The following is a 10,456-nucleotide window of genomic DNA, read 5'->3' as shown; positions in this document are numbered from 1 at the left end:
TTGATTAAAACAGCTGTTCCCAATGAATCAGGGTAATAAGGATGCTTTAGAACAGCTTGGACTATTTGGAATGGTATAGAACTTTGGATTTTCCCATAGACTGTGACAGTTTGCAAAGGGTATGAATAATTTTGGACATGCCACTTTTTGTTCAAATGTAAATAAAAGCTGAGAAATATTTTTTCCACAATGATGTACATCGTCTTATTATCTTTTGGAAGAAGCCTGTGTCATTTCCGGTAAAAAACAAAACTTGCTAGTTGAATAAAATTAAGTCTGAATTTGCCAGGGGTATGAATAATTTCGGGCTTGATTGTATTGAATTGCAATTGTGATTTTTTTTTTTATCATACAATTCTGACTTGTAAGTAAAAAAGTAAGACACAGAATTGTGACATAAACTCTCATTTGTGAGAAAAATGTCAGAATTGTGAGATACAAACTTGCATTTGTCAGAACTGTCATTTGTATATCCCTCTATTCTGACTTTATAACTCGTAACTGCGAGTTTATATCATGCAATTCTGAGAAAAAAAGTCAGAATTGTAAGATTACAAATTAACTATTACCTTTTTTATTCAGTGGCAGAAACGGGCTTCCATTATATAATCGCTTAGAAACATTAAACATATTTACTTCATTGTTTATTTTAGTTTTGCCTTGAGGGAACCATTTAAAATTATTGAAAGTGAAAAAATACATATATTATTCATCACCTGCCTTGGTTTTTCTTTTTTCTCTCTATTTTTCTCAGCACTTCTTGGGAGTGCAAGACCTATGACTAATAAGTATTTGTTAGGGAGTTTTTCTACTCATGTAGCAGTAAAAGAGAACAGCAGGATTATGAATGTGACAGAAACACTGCTGGAAGGTGTTGAGTTTCATGGGAATGAGGACAACCAAGACGCCTGACCCAGGACACAATATCAATGCCACATTTTAGTCATTTTGGCTTAATCACTTTGGTAGAACATTTTTCCACAACCATGCATGTACTCAACTCTGGCATTGTTTTTTAAAAGTACTTTGAGTTTGACATGCCTATAAACTCATGCTACAACCTTCAGGAACTACTTCACTTCAGGTTCTAAGTGAAACAAGCTAATATACGACAGCCTGTTTTGTTGCTAATAACCATATAACTTGTTTTTCAGCATGTTGAACAGCGGTCCAGATGCAGAGATCTTGTAATAATCATATTGACTGAAAGTTGACCCTGAGGGGAAGTTTAGTTGCATGGGAACACAGTGATCCCACGCACAGCACGTCCCTGGTTTTGTCTCAGACCTGAACACTGAAGAAAGTACACTGGTGCTTTTAAGAATAAAGAACAAGCTCACAAACACACTGAGGTTAAAGCAATTAGCAATTACAGCTGGGAAATGGGCGCAAAAATACACTCCGAAGAGTCAAAGACATCTCAGCGATAGCACAAAGTTCAAACACCTGCCTCTAAGCAATTGTGCAAGGGGGGACATGTAGTAAAATAGCTTAATTATGACTGTTATCATATGTAATCACACATAAAAGAGCATTAGGTTTGTGATATTAGCAGAGCAGGGGAGAAGGTGCTAAAGCTACAAGTCAAGTTCTTTTCATGTGGTCAGCAGTGGTTGTTTTAGCTTAGCCAACTGTGGGAACGAGTTGCAAGAGTTGAAACTGATGTTAGCTTGCGCGTGAGAACCTCCTTTCCTCTTGTCCCCACAATCAGCGCCAAATACATTTGCATATACATGAGCAACTTCCTTTGGCATAGCATCCACATCTCCCGATCGATCGTACGGCCACCACGTTTGCTCCCGCAAAGCAATGTGGTTGCGATTAGCGAGATCAGCGACAGCACCTAGGGGTTGTTATCTACCTTGGAGCGTCTCCTGATGCCCACCTGCACTCACAAGACAGTGTTTTGCTGATGGGGAAGAAAAATTCCCCAAGCTTCTCCATTTCTCCCCCTGTAGATCTTGGCCCATCGGCGGCTGGGGTGAGCGCAGGATTTGAATGCTAATGCTAAGGCCTGGGGAGAACAGAGAGGGAGATGGGTTATTGTTGCATGTTCAGGTTAAGACAATAAACTGAAGAAAGAGGAGAGAGCAGGCAGCGCATTCCTGCTGCTGTAAGCTCCGGCAGTTTCCCACAGGCTCCCACTGAAAACCTGCGGAGGGGAAAATATTTAGCTTGGAGGTTCACACGGCAGCGAGAGCCGGCCAAGCTAAACCACACGTATGATGACTACGGTTGGGAAGGTGGAGGCGGAGACGCCGGCTGACGGTTGCTACGGTACGCGAGAGGGTCTGGAGTCTGACCCGAAATTCCGGCCGCACCGTCAGCATGTCGACTGGAGTAACTTAATAAGGTACGGTGAAACTCTAGCGAGACGCTTTTGCACACAAAAATGCACAGAAAGTTGACCAGAATTGAGCTGTTACAGGAAAATGGAGGTCAGGAGGGTGAATCGCAGGAGTTTGGGTATTCCCACACCATTTCGCTGTGCACTTTGACAGCTGTTTCTCGAGGTTTTAGCTACGGTACACTCTCCGGGGCACAACTTTTTTTCGGTGAAGGAGCAGTAAAATCTTTCTACCTTATTTATTTTTTGTCATTAAGTATTCACTCACTTGCTGTTTCAAACCCGTAAGGCATTTGTTCATCTTTGGAAGACAAATTAAGATATTTTTGATGAAATCCAAAAGCTTTCTGACCCTGTGTAGACTGCAACACAACTAGCACGTTCAAGGCCCAAAAAGGTAGCAAAGGCCATTATAAAATACACTATCAGTGGTTATACCATAATATTAGGAAGTTTCAAGAATGAAGTCGTAATGTTTTGAGAATAAAGTGGAAATCTTTTGAGAATGAAGTCTAAAATCTTTCGAGAATGAAGTTTCGAGAATGAAGTCGAAATGTTTAGAGAGTGGAGTTGTAATGTTTCGAGAATGAAGTCGAAATATTTTGAGAATAAAGTGGAAATCTTTTGAGAATGAAGTTTCGAGAATGAAGTTGAAATGTTTTGAGAATAGCATCGTAATGTTTCGAGAATGGAGTAGTAATGTTTCAAGAATGAAGTCGAAATGTTTTAAAAATGAAGTTTCGAGAATGAAGTCAAAATTTTTCGAGAATGGAGTCGTAATGTTTCGAGAATGAAGTCGAAATGTTTCGAGAATGCAGTCGTAATGTTTCGAGAATGAAGTCGAAATGTTTCGAGAATGGAGTCGTAATGTTTCGAGAATGAAGTCGAAATGTTTCGAGAATGGAGTCGTAATGTTTCGAGAATGAAGTCGAAATGTTTCGAGAATGAAGTCGAAATGTTTCGAGAATGGAGTCGTAATGTTAAGAGAATGAAGTCGAAATGTTTCGAGAATGGAGTCGTAATGTTTCGAGAATGAAGTCGAAATGTTTCGAGAATGAAGTCGTAATGTTAAGAGAATGGAGTCGTAATGTTTCGAGAATGAAGTCGTAATGTTAAGAGAATGGAGTCGTAATGTTTCGAGAATGGAGTCGTAATGTTTCGAGAATGAAGTCGAAATGTTTCGAGAATGAAGTCGTAATGTTTCGAGAATGGAGTCGTAATGTTTCGAGAATGGAGTCGTAATGTTTCGAGAATGGAGTCGTAATGTTTCGAGAATGGAGTCGTAATGTTTCGAGAATGAAGTCGTAATGTTTCGAGAATGAAGTCGTAATGTTAAGAGAATGGAGTCGTAATGTTTCGAGAATGGAGTCGTAATGTTTCGAGAATGGAGTCGTAATGTTTCGAGAATGAAGTCGTAATGTTTCGAGAATGAAGTCGTAATGTTAAGAGAATGGAGTCGTAATGTTTCGAGAATGGAGTCGTAATGTTTCGAGAATGAAGTCGAAATGTTTCGAGAATGAAGTCGTAATGTTAAGAGAATGGAGTCGTAATGTTTCGAGAATGGAGTCGTAATGTTTCGAGAATGGAGTCGTAATGTTTCGAGAATGAAGTCGTAATGTTTCGAGAATGAAGTCGTAATGTTAAGAGAATGGAGTCGTAATGTTTCGAGAATGAAGTCGAAATGTTTCGAGAATGGAGTCGTAATGTTTCGAGAATGAAGTCGTAATGTTTCGAGAATGAAGTCGAAATGTTTCGAGAATGGAGTCGTAATGTTTCGAGAATGCAGTCGAAATGTTTCGAGAATGGAGTCGTAATGTTTCGAGAATGAAGTCGAAATGTTTCGAGAATGAAGTCGAAATGTTTCGAGAATGGAGTCGTAATGTTAAGAGAATGAAGTCGAAATGTTTCGAGAATGGAGTCGTAATGTTTCGAGAATGAAGTCGAAATGTTTCGAGAATGAAGTCGTAATGTTAAGAGAATGGAGTCGTAATGTTTCGAGAATGAAGTCGTAATGTTAAGAGAATGGAGTCGTAATGTTTCGAGAATGGAGTCGTAATGTTTCGAGAATGAAGTCGAAATGTTTCGAGAATGAAGTCGTAATGTTAAGAGAATGGAGTCGTAATGTTTCGAGAATGGAGTCGTAATGTTTCGAGAATGGAGTCGTAATGTTTCGAGAATGAAGTCGTAATGTTTCGAGAATGAAGTCGTAATGTTAAGAGAATGGAGTCGTAATGTTTCGAGAATGAAGTCGAAATGTTTCGAGAATGGAGTCGTAATGTTTCGAGAATGAAGTCGTAATGTTTCGAGAATGAAGTCGAAATGTTTCGAGAATGGAGTCGTAATGTTTCGAGAATGGAGTCGTAATGTTTCGAGAATGAAGTCGAAATGTTTCGAGAATGGAGTCGTAATGTTTCGAGAATGAAGTCGAAATGTTTCGAGAATGAAGTCGAAATGTTTCGAGAATGGAGTCGTAATGTTAAGAGAATGAAGTCGAAATGTTTCGAGAATGGAGTCGTAATGTTTCGAGAATGAAGTCGAAATGTTTCGAGAATGAAGTCGTAATGTTAAGAGAATGGAGTCGTAATGTTTCGAGAATGAAGTCGTAATGTTAAGAGAATGGAGTCGTAATGTTTCGAGAATGGAGTCGTAATGTTTCGAGAATGAAGTCGAAATGTTTCGAGAATGAAGTCGTAATGTTAAGAGAATGGAGTCGTAATGTTTCGAGAATGGAGTCGTAATGTTTCGAGAATGGAGTCGTAATGTTTCGAGAATGAAGTCGTAATGTTTCGAGAATGAAGTCGTAATGTTAAGAGAATGGAGTCGTAATGTTTCGAGAATGAAGTCGAAATGTTTCGAGAATGGAGTCGTAATGTTTCGAGAATGAAGTCGTAATGTTTCGAGAATGAAGTCGAAATGTTTCGAGAATGGAGTCGTAATGTTTCGAGAATGCAGTCGAAATGTTTCGAGAATGGAGTCGTAATGTTTCGAGAATGCAGTCGAAATGTTTCGAGAATGGAGTCGTAATGTTTCGAGAATGAAGTCGAAATGTTTCGAGAATGAAGTCGAAATGTTTCGAGAATGGAGTCGCAATGTTTCGAGAATGCAGTCGAAATGTTTCGAGAATGGAGTCGTAATGTTTCGAGAATGCAGTCGAAATGTTTCGAGAATGGAGTCGTAATGTTTTAAAAATGAATTTTTGAGAATGAAGTTTCGAGAATGAAGTCGAAATGTTTTAAAAATGAATTTTTGAGAATGAAGTCGGAATGTTTCGAGAAAGAAGTTCAGAATTTTTTTAGAATGAAGGCGAAATGTTTTGAGAATGAAGTCAAAATGTTTTGAAAAGAAAGTGCAAATTTCGAGAATAAAGATGAAATATTTTGAGAATAAAGCTGAAATTATAAAAATTAATTCATAGCAATTAAAGTTAAACCATTTAGAGGCCCAAAAATATGTCACTGGGCCAGTAAAGGGACATATTTGTACCTTATTTACCCCTAAAATGTTGTGGTACCCTAAGGGTACATTTCAGGGTACCAATATGCATCTTTTTGGGGTACAACAACATGGGACCAGTACCCTTAATAGGACCATAAGGTGCATACAGTAGTAGTGCTTCAAGGGTACATATACTCTAAGGTACTAATATGCACCTTTTTGGGATAAAACAAATTGTTACTGGGACAGTACCCTATGAGGGACATCTTTGTATCTTATTTACCCTTTAAAGATATACTATCATCTCAAGGACAGTACAAATATGCACATTTTAGGGGCCCCTAACAGCTTGTCACTGGTGTCATCTTATTTACCCCAAAAGGTACATATCGTAATACCTTAAGGGTGCATATTACTGCTGTAAGGAACTAAGTGGCACCTTTTAGGGGTAGACAATGTACAAAATTTTCGCCCACAGCCAAAATTGTGCACATGTTTGTCTGAAATTGTACGAGGGACGAAAATAGCTTGTTGAGTCAACAAGACATTCTTTTATGGAGTCAACCGGTTCAACCCAGGTACATTATATTTCAACACTGGCAACCAGTTTGTCTTCTAGCAGATGTAGTAACCATTTGTGATCAGTCTCCTTGAGATTTGGAAAAATGGTTTGTAAGTGAACTGGAAAACACTGCAAAAGGCTGACCGTTGTGGGGTCGCCGGAGTCTATGATCCATGACTCCCCCTTAACCTCAGCAGATAAATCAGCTTTATGTGGATCCGGGGTCCTCAAAGAACCCTAATGGAGATTAGCAAGCAACAGTTTGACCAGGTTAATTACCCCTGCAACTACTGCAGGTATAAATGCAACCCCCTTTTCCTTTTTGTCCACCACCGATGCCTTGATAACATCTCCCTCCGCCAGGGACCCTCAGACTAGCTCAGAGATTCAACATTGTGCTGCTTCTCTGAAGGAGGCATTCAGACAGGCTGGAGACAGCGCTCACTAAAAATGCCTCCGTAGAGCTGAAGCCTTCTTTTATTAAGCTAATTAGACCTTGCGGAATAAGGAGGCTGGTGGAAAGTGCACCCAGCTGCTAATAAAAGCAGCGCCCTGACATCTTTAAACACCAAGACGTAGCAGTGCTGTGTTTATTCGTTCTCTTTAATTAATACACCAGAAGAAGTGTTGCAGAATGGATTTCGCATTTGAAAATGAGCCAATCGTAGATTGGTTTTCTTGAGAAGTGCATCACAAACAACTAAAAAGACTTGACCAATGGTGAGGCGAGACTTTGTTTGTCCAACCAAAGGCAGAAAATAAGAAATCTCTATTTTCAAAAACCTTTAGATTTTTTTTATTTTTTTTTAACAATTGATTTTGGTGACCCTAGTGTAGAAATAATCCACTTCGAAATTTAAATTAACTGACGCATATAGTAATTGAATGATTTTATTTTTCATGTGAAATGATTATTTCATCATATCATTCATACTGTTTTGATAAAAGTTAAAAGTAAACATAAAAGTAAAAGATAAAAGTATTTATTTATTTGTTTGTTTTATATACTATTTAGAAAACACAACTGATACAGTAATATTTTCAATTGTAATTAGTTTACACAGTATTTTCACAATATTTGACAATTTTGAATTAGTTATATAAAATTGTTGTTATTATTCTTTTGTTGTTGTTGCTGTTGTTTTGTTGCTATTATTATTAATATTTTTTATTATCGTATTTACTTTTTTGTTTGCTTGTTTGATATACTATCCAGAAAACATAATTTATACAGTATTTAAGTATGTTAAGATTATTACTATTTTACACAATATTTTAACAATATTTGGCCATATTGGATGTATTTATTGTTCCTGCTGTTGTTTTGCTATTATAATTAATATTTATTTATTTGTTTGTTTGTTAATATACTATCCAGAAAACATAATTCATACAGTATTTGAGTTTGATTGAGTAAGTATTGAGTAAGATTATTATTATTATTTTGTAATTAATTTACACAATATTTGGCCATTTTTTTTTATTAATTTATTTATTGTTGCCCTTGTTTTGTTGCTATATTATCAATATTTATTTATTGTTATATTTGTTTGTTTGTTTGATATACTTACCAGAAATTTAATTTTACATCATATTTTCACAATATTTGGCTATTTTGGATTTATTCATTTGTTTATATGTTATTTATATTTATTTAATTATTATTTATGCTTATTTAATTTTTGCTGTTGTTTTATTTTATTTATTTATATTTGTTTTGTTATTTATTTGGTTGTTTATTTACACAATATTTTAACAATATTTGGGCTACTTTGGATTTATTCATTTGTTTATATGTTATTTATATTTATTTAATTATTATTTATGTTTATTTATTGTTGCTGTTGTTTTATTTTATTTATTTATATTTGTTTTATTTTTTTTGTTTATTTGTTTGTTTACACAATATTTTAAAATATTTGGCTATTTTGGTTTTATTTATTTACTGTTGCTGTTTTATTGCTTTTATTAGTTTATTTTTTTTGTTTGGTTGTTTGATTGTAATTAATTCACACAATATTTACCATTTTGGAATTCGTTTTTAGCAATTTTGGAATTAGTGGATTTTTTTTGGGAAATGCAATTTATTGCTATTATTACTACTACTACTACTACTACTACTACTACTACTACTATTATTATTATTATTATTATTATTATTATTATTATTAATAATATTATTATTACTATTATTATTATTATTATTATTATTATTATTAGTGTTTGACCTATAATTGACGGCAATAATAATAATAATAATAATTATTGCTGTCAATTATAGGTCAAACACTATTAACATCCACCGATTAATCATTTTCACACCAGGAACGTCTATTGAGAAAGTAAATGTCCAATTTTATCGACTTTGTTCTCCAGATCCAGATTATCGTCAAAACTGGACTGTGACCACTAAAAATTAACAACTCTTTTAGTTTCCCCCTGCAGACTAGTTTTTCATCTTCTCCCTGTTCCATTCGTTATAGATTCACTCTTCCAAGAAGAAAATTTGCTGAGAACGCTGAGAATGGTCTGTATTCTTTATCACCCTTCCTATTTTCCCCTCTCAGAGTTGAGGAAAAACATTTGGGAATGTTTGAGTCTGTCCGTTCGAGAGTGTAACTGAGGACTCTTCTTAAATCTGTCAGCGTCTAATTTCAGTCATAAGACCTTAATTAAACCGTGCGCCAAAACATTTACCGCATACAGAACGAGCACCTGCTGATTATTAATATGTCCAGTTGTATATGAGAGGATGCGTGCATGAGGAATTCATTCCCCGTGGACCTCAGGAGCGGACAGGTGCTTCACAGCTGCTACAGTGGAATTCCAGCAGCTCTGACAAATGAACTTATTTAGATCACAGACAATTGCAATCGCCACTTTTAGTTCTGACCTACTCAGCTTAAAATGTACACCTCGTGATTCCCAAGCATCTCGACAGGAATCCTATTGTTTTCTGCCGTAAGAGATTTGAATAGACCTTTCCTCAAGACCAAGCTCTTGGCTGTTTTCCAACGCCCATTGTTGTGTGTTTCATATTTAATGATTCTTCATGTCATCTTGGATTACAATTTGGAGTCAAAGTCATGGTGACGGGAAAAAAATCAGTGTTTGACCTCAAAATGAACTAGATGAGCAAAGTTTGTGAACGAACTTTGAAGTTGGCTTGAAAAAGCCTTGTCTGAAAGCTTGAAAGTTTAAATCAGTGTTAGAATGATCAAAAATGTCATTATTCATGATTAAAAAGTTTCTAACATGTTACTAGCATGATTAGCAAGTGACTAGCATGCTTCTATCATGTTGCTAGCATGATAAACAAATTACAAATGGTTTGCTAACATGTCTTTAACATGTTATTAGCATGTTGTTGGTAACCTGATTAGCATGTTGCAGCTAAAACCCCTGAAAACCAGCTGATTTTCCTCCTGAAAAAAAAAAAAAACAGCTAAAAACTGCCTTTAGAGGGGTTTTGGCCACTAAAATCAGCCTGGACAGACTGGGAGACCAGCTAAAACCAGCTTCGTCCAGCTTAAACCAGATAAGACCAGACAAACAGCCTAGGCTGGTTTTAGCCGGGAGTTTTTTTTTAGCAGGGTTAGTAAAAAAAACCCTGCTAAAACCAGCTGATTTATCAAAAAGCCAGCTAAAAATATAGTTAAACCAGCACAAAAAACACAGCTAACCATCTTAAACCTGATTGTTTTTCAATTAGAAGAAAAAAGGCTTAGCTGGTTGTCTAGTCTCAGCTGGTTTAATTGGTCTTTTAGCAGGCCGCCCAGCCTGACCAACTAAAAAGTAGTCCAAATTACTTTAAACCCAGGCTGGGAGATCAGCTACTTCCAGCTTAAACCAGCTAAGACCAGCTAAGCCTTTCCAAGGCTGGTTTTATCTATTTTATATTTTTTTTCAGCATGGTTAGTAAATAAAACACAGCTTAAAACTTGCTAAAACCTGCTGATTTAACAAAAAACAGCTAAAAGTATAGTTAATCCAGCTAAAACCAGCAAAATCTAAAACCCGCCTAAATCTAAAACCCCAGTTTACCATCTCAGTCTAGTCGCTGGTTTAATTGGTCTTTTAGCAGCAACTAAAAAGTAGTCAAAACCACTTTA

This window comes from Garra rufa, chromosome 7, assembly GCF_049309525.1.
Source record: "Garra rufa chromosome 7, GarRuf1.0, whole genome shotgun sequence".
In the NCBI taxonomy this organism is placed as follows: Eukaryota; Metazoa; Chordata; class Actinopteri; order Cypriniformes; family Cyprinidae; genus Garra; species Garra rufa.
Note: the sequence above shows the minus strand (reverse complement) of the source record.